Raw genomic sequence first — 11,705 nt, 5'->3', positions numbered from 1 at the left:
CCACAAAATTACTTATTAGTGCTACTTGAACTAGTAAAAGAGCCTAGCAGTATTCCAGATTTAAGATTATTTAGGCAATTAATTACATTTCTACAAACTTGCAAAAACAAATGAAAATTGAAATTAGCAGTTAACAACAAATATCAAAACCTTAGGAGTAAATTTAATAAAATATGGGTAAAATATTTCTTCAATTTGATTAAAAATGTCTACAAAAAATGTACAGCTTACAACATATTTAATGATGAAAAACTCAAAACTTTCCCACTAAGATAAGGAACAAGGCAAAAATGTCTCCTTTTACTACTGCTTTTCAAAATAACACTGAAATGGAATAAGGCAAGAAAAGGAAATGAAAGGCATATAGATTGGAAAGGAAGAAATCAAACTCTTTGATAACATGATTGTTAGAAAATTTGAGATTCAATGAAAACAAATTTCACAGAAGTAATAAGCAGTTATATTAAGGTTTCAGGACACAAGATTAATTTACAAAATCTATCACAATTCTTTTTTCTTTCTTTCTTTTTTTTCTTAGACAAGGCCTGGCTCTTCTGTCACCCAGGCTGGAGTGCAGTGGTGCGATCTTAGCTCACTGCAACCTCCACCTCCTGGGCTGAAGCCATTCTCCCACCTCTCCCACCTCAGCCTCCTGAGTAGCTGGGACTATAGGTGCATGCCACCACACTTGGCTAATTTTTGTATTTTTTGTAGATACAGGGTTTTGCCATGTTGCCCAGGCTGGTCTTGAACTCCTGAGCTCAAGGGATCCGCCCACCTCAGCCTCCCAAAATGCTGGGATTACAGGTGTGAGCCACCGTGCCAACCAAGTCTATCACTTTTCTATGTCTCAGCAATAACAAGTGGGATCTGAAACCAAAAATGCAATACCATTTATATTAGCACTCTAAAAAATGAAACACTCAGGTATAAACTTAAAAAAGTGTGTTCAAGATCTACATGAATGCAATTAGAAAATTCTGATGAAGGAAATCAAAGAACCAAAATTTCATGTTATGAACAGAAAAATTATACTGTCAAGATGAGAGTTTTTCCAACTTAACTTACAGACTCAGTGCAATCCCAGTCTAAATCCCAGCAAGTCATTCTGTGGATATTGACCAACCGAGTCCTCAGTTTATATGGAGAAGCAAAAGATCCAGAATACCCAACACAATATTAAAGGAGAACAAAGTTGAAGAATTGTTTCTACCTGCTATAAAACCTTAGTAATCAAGACAATGTTATATTATTAAAGGAATAGAAATATAGATCAATGGAACATCATGGAGAGCCCAGAAATAGACCTACATAATATAAATGTAGTAAAATGGCCTTTGATGAAGAATCAAAGGCAACACAAATATAGTCTTAAAATTATGTTGAAACAATTGGACATCCACATGCCATAAATTAATCTAGATACAGACCTTACACCCTTCAAGAAAAGTAACTTGAAATGAATCACAGACCTAAATGTAAAACACAAAATGATAAAACTTCTAGAAGATAATAGAAGAAAATTCTAGATAAGCTAGGATTAGGTGATTACTTCTTAGATACAAAACCAAAGATACAGTCTATAAAAGAAAGGATTGATAAGCTGAATGTCATTAAAATTAAAAATGTTTACTTCATGACAGTTAAGAGAATGAAAAGAAAAGCCACAGACTGGGAGAAAATATTTTCAAAAGACAAATCTGGGAAAGGATTATTATCCAAAATATACAAAGAACTTTTAAAACTCAATAATAACCCAGTTTAAAAATGGGCCCAAGACCTTAGCAGACACCTAATCCAAAAGGACATACACATGAAAAATTAGCATATGAAAAGATGCTCCACATCTTTGTATTGCTTGCTTTCTTTGTATTCTTTGCTCCACATAATATGGTATTAAGCAACAATGAGATACTGCTACACATCTATTAGAATGGCCCAAGTCCAGAACACCGACAGTACTAAATGCTGACAGGGATGGGGAACAGAAGAAACTCTGATTCATCACTGGCAGGAATTCATTCCAAAATGGTACAGTCACTTTGGAAGATAGTTTGGTGGTTTCTTACAAAACCAAAAATACTTTTACCTTAAAAACTGGCAATTATATTCTTTGTTATTTACCCAAACAAATTGAAAACTTACATCGACACAAAATACTTCATACAGATGTTTTTAGCAGCTTTACTGATAATTGCCAATGCTTGGAAACATCCAGGATCACTTTCAGTAGGTAAGTCAATAACTAAATTATGGTATATCCAGACAACAAATACCGGCCCTGGTGTGTGATGTATTCCTCCCTGTGTCCATGTGTTCTCTTTGCTCAGCTCCCACTTATGAGAACATGTGGTGTTTGGTTTTCTGTTCCTGTGTTACTTTGCTGAGAATGATGGTTTCCAGCTTCATTCATGTCCCTGCAAACGACATGAACTTATCCTTTTTTGTGGCTCCATATTACATGGTGTATATGTGCCATATTTTCTTTATCCAGTCTATCATTGATGGACATTTGGGTGGGTTCCAAGTCTTTGCTATTGTGAATAGTGCTGCAATAAACATACATGCGCATGCATATATATATTTTTTTTTAATTTTTGAGACGGAGTCTTGCTCTTGTTGCCCAGGCTGGAGTGCAATGGTACAACCTCGACTCACTGCAACCTCTGCCTCCCGGGTTCAAACAATTCTCCTGCCTCAGCCTCCCATGTAGCTGGGATTACAGGTGCCCACCCCCATGCTCAGCTAATTTTTGGGGGGTTTTTTTTGTTTTTTTTTTAGTAAAGATGGGGTTTCACCATGTTGGCCAGGCTGATCTCGAAATTCTGACCTCAGGTGATACACCCGCCCTGGCCTCCCGAAGTACTGGGATTACAGGCGTAAGCCACCATGCCCGGCCACATGTGTCTCTATAGTAGAATAATTTATAATATTTCTGTATATTCCCAGTAATGGGACTGCTGGGTCAAATGGTATTTCTGGTTCTAGATCCTTGAGGAATCGCCACACTGTCTTCCACAATGGTTGAACTAATTTACACTCCCACCAACAGTGTAAATGCATTCCTATTTCTCCACATCCTCTCCAGCATCTGTTGTTTCCTAAGTTTTTAATGATCGCCATTTTAACTGGCATGAGATGGTATCTCATTGTGGTTTTGATTTGCATTTCTCTAATGACCAGTGATGATGAGCTTTTTTTCATATGTTTGTTGGCCACATAAATGTCTTTTGTGAAGTGTCTGTTTATATCCTTCACCCACTTTTTGATGGGGTTGGTTTTTTCTTGTAAATTTGTTTAAGTTCCTCGTAGATTCTGAATATTAGCCCTTTGTCAGATGGAGAGATTGCAAAAATTTTCTCCCATTCTGTAGGTTGCCTGCTCACTCTGATGATGTCCATTATGGATTAGATTATGTTCCCCCACCAAAGATGTTGAAAACATTATCCCTAGTACCTGTACTGTGACCTTTATTTGGAAATTAGTTAAGATAGGGTCATTAGGGTACAGCCTAATCCAGTATGACTGGCATCATTATGAAAAGGAAATTTAGGCACAGAGACTGTCATGCGCGCAGGAAGAATGCCGGGTGAAGACGAAGGCAGTGATCAGGGTGATGCATCTACAAGCCAGGAATGCCAAAAATTGCCAGCAAACCACCAGAAGTTAGGCAAGAGTCATGGAACAGGTTTTTTCTCACAGCCCTCAGAAAGAACCAATTCTGCCAACACTTTGATCTCATACTTCCATCCTCCAGAACTGTGAGACAATAAATTTCTGGTGTTTAAGCAGCCTTGTTTTTGTTACTTTGTTATGGCAGCCCTAGGAAACTAATACACTCCCTATTCTTTTTTAAAACAACTTGAGTAAATAAGATTTGACTTGTGACCATGTTCAAAGGAAAACAATTTTCATCGAGTAAGATTGCCAAGCATTGAAGAGTCATTATTTTAAAAATAAACTTTCTTTTTTAGAATAGTTTTAGATTTGATACTGTCGTATAAAAACAATAAATTGGGAAATTGTGACTTTACATTTTAATGTAAGCAAATATAGCTCGAGATAATTTCAGTAATCATTGTAATTGAGATTTTATCATAATAGGTTAAATGTTATAAAATTACATTTATATAATCTGCTTCATTCATCCCCTGCCCCCATTTCAGATGCTAATATGAAACTTGGCTTCTTACTTACCCTCTCTTTGCTTTCAAGCCATAGGCTACTCTGAAAGGGAAAAAAGAAAGAATAAAAGAGAAAACGAGAGACTGGAAACAAACATTTGTTGAGGCCTATATTATTAATTTACATTTTGTTAATATTTGAGTTTTAATAGCAACTATGGAAGGGGCAATTTTTAAAAAGTATACCTGTAAAATGAAGCTAAGGAAGTTTAGATGGCTTACATAGTGTCTGGATTATAGCAACTCATCAATATAGACAAACCAACATTATAATTTGGCACTCCCTCACAAAGTAAACTATGATTAGCATATATATATGATAAACTATGATTATCATATATAGATTTGTCAAATACTTTGTTGGCATCAAACAGTGCAAAAGTCCTGGGGAAGAAAAATTTAAAACAAACATGCTCCAAACCTAATAGCTGGATGATGTAAAAAAAGTCATAAATCTCTCCTCCCATGTTTTGGTCTACTTATTTGTCATATGAAAAATACTCCTATCTTCCCATTCCATTGGATAGAGTTTCAAAATAGTAAATGATTTCAATATGAAATATTTTCAGAAGAAATGGGGTTCTAAAATGTGCTATTAAAATTAAGTAATATGTGATCATTTTAAAATTGTTTCAATACAATTTAAAGAAATAGCTAAGAAATCAAAATAGATATTTTCTTATACACTAATAAACATATTGGGCTAGAAGATCTACTCAATGGGAAAAGTTACTTCCTGTATCCCTGTTGAAAGTTTTTTTTTTTCATTTATTTTGCTGCATTTGAAAAGCTGGTGATCTTAAAAATATAGGCAATTAATTATTAGTCTCTTCCACTTATTGTAGTTTAAAGGGATTTATTTATTTATTTTTAATTTTTTTGCAGAGACTAGGTCTTGCTATGTTGCCCAGGCTGGCCTCAAACTCCGGGCCTCAAGTGATCCTCCTGCCTTAGCCTTCCAAAGTGTTGGGATTATAGGCATGAGCCAGCACCCCTGACTGATATAGATGTTCAAGAAAATATTTCCACTCCCCCTTTTCATTAAAAAAATTAATGAACGTTGTTTTTCATTTCCCTTAAATGGATTGTTTTGTTTTCATTTTTGCAAAAGGAATGAGAGAAGGATAGAGAGAAAGTGCAGAGAAGATTGTTCCGTTTTCAGGGGTAGACTCCCCTTTATTGCAACATATAAACATTTAAGAGATCCCCAAGGTTTTCTAAAGCCAAAGAAGATGCCATCTGATCTTTATTTTATCAGCAAGCTCATTTTCAATATTTCTATATTAGTTTTATATCACATATATTTTATTCTTATGTGTTGGAGATAGATTTTTTAGGTTTTTTTATTTTTTATTTTTTAAATTATTTATATATTTTTAGTTTTTATTTAGTTTAGTTTATTCTTACGTGTGTGAGATAGATTTTTTAGTTTTTATGTTTTTTTAGGGATCAGGCAATTGGAAGATGCATATTTATCAATGAAACTTACAATATAAGGTAAATATTGACTTACTAATAGTCATACAATAATATTTATTTGATCCCAATTTTATATAGTTGAGTGTGTCAAGTTGCAGGTCAAGATAACTTGGAGTTTCAACACCAAGTTTTATTCACGTGTTCATTCATGAACTGGATGCCTCCAATGTGGAGAAATTTACAGTGAATAAGCATGAATAGGACCTGGCCAGTGAGCTTTCAGTCTAGCAAGGAATGTAGAACAGGAACATAGCAACTTTAACCCAATGTAGAGAGAGAGACAATTTTAAATCCAACTGAAAAATAAATAGCTGTGTTAGACTGAGGTCATCAAATAAAGCTTCATGCAATAAGCAGCAATAGGTCTTCAAAGATGACAATTTAGCAAAAGGCACAAAGATGAAAAGTGCAGAGCATTAAGTAGTGTGTGATTTAGTGTGCTGGAAATAACAGGTTGGACAAGAGTTGTGACTAGGATAAACAGCAAAAAGGATTTATGAGAGTCTGATGGCCACTAATGACTGGGTAAGATGTGTACACTTTATGTGCCGGAAAAGGGACAAAGCTTTTGAGCAACAGAGAAACATGATCAGAGGGATGCATGAGGAAGGTCCTTAAAACCCTAACGAGTAATCTTGGTTAAACCATTTCACTATATTATAACCCAAGTTTTGCATGTATATCCTATAATAGAAACAACATTTGTGCTCTTCCCATATGTAGAGAGGTCAAAAGAAAATCTGTTCATATAGTCTTCCAAACCAGTCACAAAGACTAAGACAAAACACTTATATAAATAAAATTCATAAGATGAATTTAAAAAGATGAAAGATAGTCAATACATTTTATTTTATCACTTGGAAGTTTAAACTCCTCAAAGTATACCTTAATTAAAAATACGGAGGAAAGGAATTTTGGTCAGTATCATTTTAAAATCTTTGAACTTTCTCATGAGAGACTTGTATAAAAATATTAAACCAGTGTCATTGGCTGTGTTAACATATATTTTTTAAAGAAAAACAAGACACACAAAACCAAGTAGCAAACAGTCAAGCAAGATCATTTAAATTGCACTTTGTAGTACAAATTCTTTCCTTTTTTCTTCATTGGGAATAGCTTGTCAAGGCCTAATGGTTTATTTAAATGGAGGGATTTTTACACGCGTAGAATATTAGGACCCTTTATTAAATTTTACACTCTGTGGATAAACAAGAGACAGCATGTGAAGTTTCCTATGGAACACAAAATCCCCTTTTAAAATCACATATTCAGTTTAAAACCTCAGCACTTCATAGGCATTATTTATGCCCAACAAATAAATTGGCTTCTTGCCTGTATCAATTGCTTACCTTATTAAAACATTTTGGGGATAACATATGTAAAGGAGTCATTTGGGGGTACTTATCACAATTCTCAGGGTATCATTTACTTTCATCACAAAGAATGCCACCTCAACCTGCTGGGCAGGAGCATTCACTCTTTCCTTCCTGGCACCTTCCTCCATTCATGCAGTCCTCACAGCTCAAGCTACAGTTCTGTAATGTGATACCACCTTAGTTGGCCCGTAACTGTCTATGTAACTAAAAATCAAACTGAAATCTTTAATTTCCCCAAGAAGCTATGATCCTTGAATATAGCTCCCAAAGAGTCTTGAAAAAAGGACAACAGCAAGATCTAGTTTTAAAATAAAGCTATTTTACTTTTTCCAATTAGTACACTGGAATATTGTCCCTAAGAATTTTTAGAATCTTTAGGATTTTTTTTTAAAAAGAAATTAACATTGATTCAAGAACATAAAAATAATTGATGTTCCTGGAAATCTGATGCTTTTTCTTTCCAAATAATTTATGCATAGTTTTTTCCCAAGTAAATGTTTATATTAAAATTTAATACACACACAGACAAGTACACAAATCTTAACTGTATACTTCAAACTTCTTTTCACATTGTAAATAACTCATGTAAATGCCACCCAGATCAAGATGCAGAATATTACTAGCAATCCAAAATCTCAAAGGTGACTTGATAATTTTCAATCATTATCTTCATAAATTAAGTGCTCTTCTGATGTCTATCAGCACAGATAATTTTTCCTTATTTTTCAACATTTTTTAGGTGGAATTGTAAAGTATGTATTCTTTGGTGCCAAGTTTCTTTCATTCAGTATAATGTATGTGAGAGTCACCCACATTGTGTATGCAAGAGTTTATTTATTATGGCTAGCTAGATGGTATTCCATTGTGTAAATGTACCATAATGTATTAATTTATTCATTCTGTTTTTGAGCGAAATTACCATACTGAATAAAGTTGGAGAGACTTGTATTCAGTTGTTAAAACTCATTCCACTTTAAGTTTTGTTCCTGTTTCTAGAGTAGGGCCTTTCAGGTGCCCTAATTGAAAACTTGGCATTTTTACCAAGGCCTCTTTACTTTGGCGGGCCTGAAATTCATCTTCTGCCTCCCTACCATCATGAAACTGCTGGTGATTGTGCTTCACTCTTCAAGCTCTTAGCAGCTGTCTTATAGATTTCCTGGCACAACCCATTAACTGGCAAATGGCTTGAGGAGAAAAGTACCATAGACCATCCTACTTGTCTGGTCTTCTCTTTGCACATCTTGGCTACTCAAGTTCTGACTGTCTTTGTTGCCCCGAACTATTTCTCTTCTGATGTTTAGTGGCTAAAGCATCAGGAATCTAATTTAAAAACATTAAAGTATTTCTATTTTTATACAGAGACAGTTATTGATATTATTATTATGATTTGACCACTGCATGAAAATATTTTTCCCATTTTTCTGAATACATTCTAAAGCAATCATCAAGCTTTGATATTGTTAAAATACAACAAATAGAAGGAGAACAAAAAGAGCAGCTCGATTTTGCAAAGAAAAAAAGAAGCAGTGAACTGGCTGCAAACAGTTACTTCTGATAGAGATTTATTTTGATCAGAAGGGATTTGATGCTTGAGTTCTGTTGTTTAGATACATAAGAAAAACTGCTCACATTTTGAAGATTTCTTTTTTGGTTCACTTAAGCATATTAAACAATTAGTTCTCTGCATTTTAAAACCTACAAAGGAACTACATTTTAGGGCTATTTAAGGTAAATTTTTACTATATAAAGTGACTTCTAATGGACTGTTAATAGAAGAATTAAAATATCTCAATCTTTCTCCCCATTATGTGAATTTAAAGATAATTTTCATCTGCATTTCCCCATATTAACTTCAAGGGCACCCCTGCTTCTACAAGTACCTACTCAGCACTCCCTTACTGTGCAAAAGAGAAAAAAAGACAAAAGATGTTGGATTTGATGGGAAGCTCTGAAGAAGTGACCTTGGCCCTACTTTTCTTGCAAACTTCATGTTAAAACATATGACAGCAATAAATATTGATAGTAAAATTGCCTACACAAATGTGGTAAATTATCTAAAATAAAAGTGTAACAAAGTAAATTCTTTTACACACCAAATTGGTGCAACGCAGTCAGTTCTCTATGAGTATCTTTTTCCTGTTTTCTTCTTTGTAGGTGGGAAGCAGAGAGGTAGCAACATCATGTAGCAGTTGAGGTAGGCTCTTGAATAGAAGACCTGGAAGCCTCACAACTTCTAATTCCTCTTCTTCCTCTAGCTCATCATCATCTAAAGCTCAGGCCGTAGAGGAAAATGGGAGGTTTCAACTTGGTTGAAAGAAGGAAAAACTGTGCAAAGGTTGATAGAGAAACGAGAGAGTTTGAACTGTATGGCCAAGGCAGCGGATGACTGAAAGGTAAAATGCTTTGAGATGACCATTTCAAAAGTCTATTATGAAGGAAAGTGAGAAGCTGCCAGCACAAAGTTAAAACTGTAGCAGAGAGAACAGAAGAAAATAAGGAAAGATCTCAGTCTCTGAAGAGAGAAAGGGGAAGGCTGGTCGAGTTAAGAAATATGTTGCCTCCCTATGTCCATGTGTTCTCACTGTTCAATTCCCATCTATGAGTGAGAACATGTGGTGTTTGGTTTTTTGTCCTTGCGATAGTTTACTGAGAATGATGATTTCCAATTTCATCCATGCCCCTACAAAGGACATGAACTCATAAACTATAATAATAATAAATAAAAAAAGAAAAAAAAAAGAAATACGTTGCCTCCATTGCTCCTGAAGAACAAGATGAGGGTGGAAATAGTTTTAAAAAGATATTAATACAATAAAATTATTCAGTGACTTACAGGAGCAAGTTTTTCTGTCACTTCCAATTCTGTAGCCTTCTCCACAACTACACTCGTATGTTCCCACAGAATTAACACATAATTGGTCACAGATATACTGACATCCAGACACTCATCCACATCTAAGAAAATTTAGATAATATCTGCTTTTAGTCATCAAGAGATAAAAAGACATTATTAACTAATAGACATTATTTGTCTTCCTCTTGTGACCTTTATTAATCAATAACAATGTACCACCACATAGAAAGCAAGCACAGCCCCAAATTCTTTCTCAAGTGCACTCTGCCACTTATTTTTCTTTCACTTTTTCTTTTCTTTTCCTTTCTTTTCTTTCTTTCTTTTTTTTTTTTTTTTTTTGAGATGGAGTCTCGCTCTGTCACCCAGGTTGGAGTGCAATGGCATCTCAGCTCACTGCAACCTCCACCTCTCAGGATCAAGTGATTCTCCTGCCTCAGCCTCCTGACTAGCTGGGACTACAGGCACCTGCCGCCACGCCCGGCTAATTTTTGTATTTTTAGTAGAGACAAGGTTTCAGCATATTGGCCAGGCTGGTCTCGAACTCCTGACCTTGTGATCCGCCTGCCTCAGCTTTCCAAAGTGCTGGGATTACAGGCGTGAGCCACCGTGCCCGGCCATCTTTCACTTATTTTCAAGTTTACTGTAGTTCATCTACACAGACAAGGTCTTTCTGAGACCTTGTTTGTTAGGTTTAGATAAAGAATATAAAATAAATTCAATGGTTTCAGGCTGTGCATCCTTTTGTAGAATGTTCATTTACTCTTGAATTATTCAATATATATGATAGAAACTTATGCTATGTGTAAGTCTGTATAAAGTTTGCGGAGAATTTTAGAGATGAAAGAACTTTAGGCCTTACTTGCATGTGACTTACTGGTTTATGGTCAAGTCTGGGTGCAGACTTTGGTTAATATGTTCACAATACTAAAAGTTCATGTATGAGCTTCTAAGCTTTGCCTTAGGAGCGGGAGAGCCTAGGCGCGCCGCTGCGGACCGGGCGGGTGGCCGACCGCGGGTGCCAGGGGAGGCCCAGGCTGCAGCTCCGCAAGGCAGCCCCCACGCCCACCTGCCCTGGCGCGCCGGCCCTGGTGAGCCTCTGTGGGGGTCAGGGAACCGTAGCCTCTCCTGGGTGTCCTGGCTCGCTACTGACGGGCTGCGGGAGGCGCCGCTCTGGCTTCCCGCATGCAGCGCCGCGTGCTTGCCGCCTGACTCTGCCACAGTCCGGCAAACGACTCCCAGGACGCACCCAGGCGACCACCGACCACGTGGGCAACCTGCCAAGAAGCAGGAGTCGAAGAGGGCCTTCGCTTCCGCGGTGGAAGTACCTGTTGTGTCTCCCAGTTCTGGAGTTTACGGGGGATTGGTGGCAGGTGTCGGGATTGGGGGGCTTCTTGGGAAAATGCTTCTTCTCGAAGCATTCTGTTTGGCTGCCATGAGCACCTGTTTGCCTTATGCGCGTATTGAGAAATGTGTTTTCACTAAGGTTAGTCGCTGAGCCCAAGGACAGTGTCGGCCTGAATCTCGAATGCATTAATTAGGGTCCAGCACCCAGCCCAGAGACTTCCACAAATGCAGTGGTTTAGTCACGGGAACTGAATGCCGAGAAAGTAGCCACAGTCTGTTATAGGCAGTTGTTATAGCATTGTGGTCCTGCAGAAAACCTGTTTCTTAAATGTGCTTTCTTCCCCTTCTTTCCATGTACTTTCTCTTAGTGCCTTGCAGAACGAGGAGCAACTTGTTGACTTTAAACCCGTGGTATATATTTCAGAAAGGTAAAATTGTTAGGCTTGTGGATTTGACAGATACAAAATA

The sequence above is a fragment of the Pongo pygmaeus genome, chromosome 17 (genome assembly GCF_028885625.2).
Source record: "Pongo pygmaeus isolate AG05252 chromosome 17, NHGRI_mPonPyg2-v2.0_pri, whole genome shotgun sequence".
In the NCBI taxonomy this organism is placed as follows: domain Eukaryota; kingdom Metazoa; phylum Chordata; class Mammalia; order Primates; family Hominidae; genus Pongo; species Pongo pygmaeus.
This window is presented reverse-complemented; position numbering follows the sequence as displayed.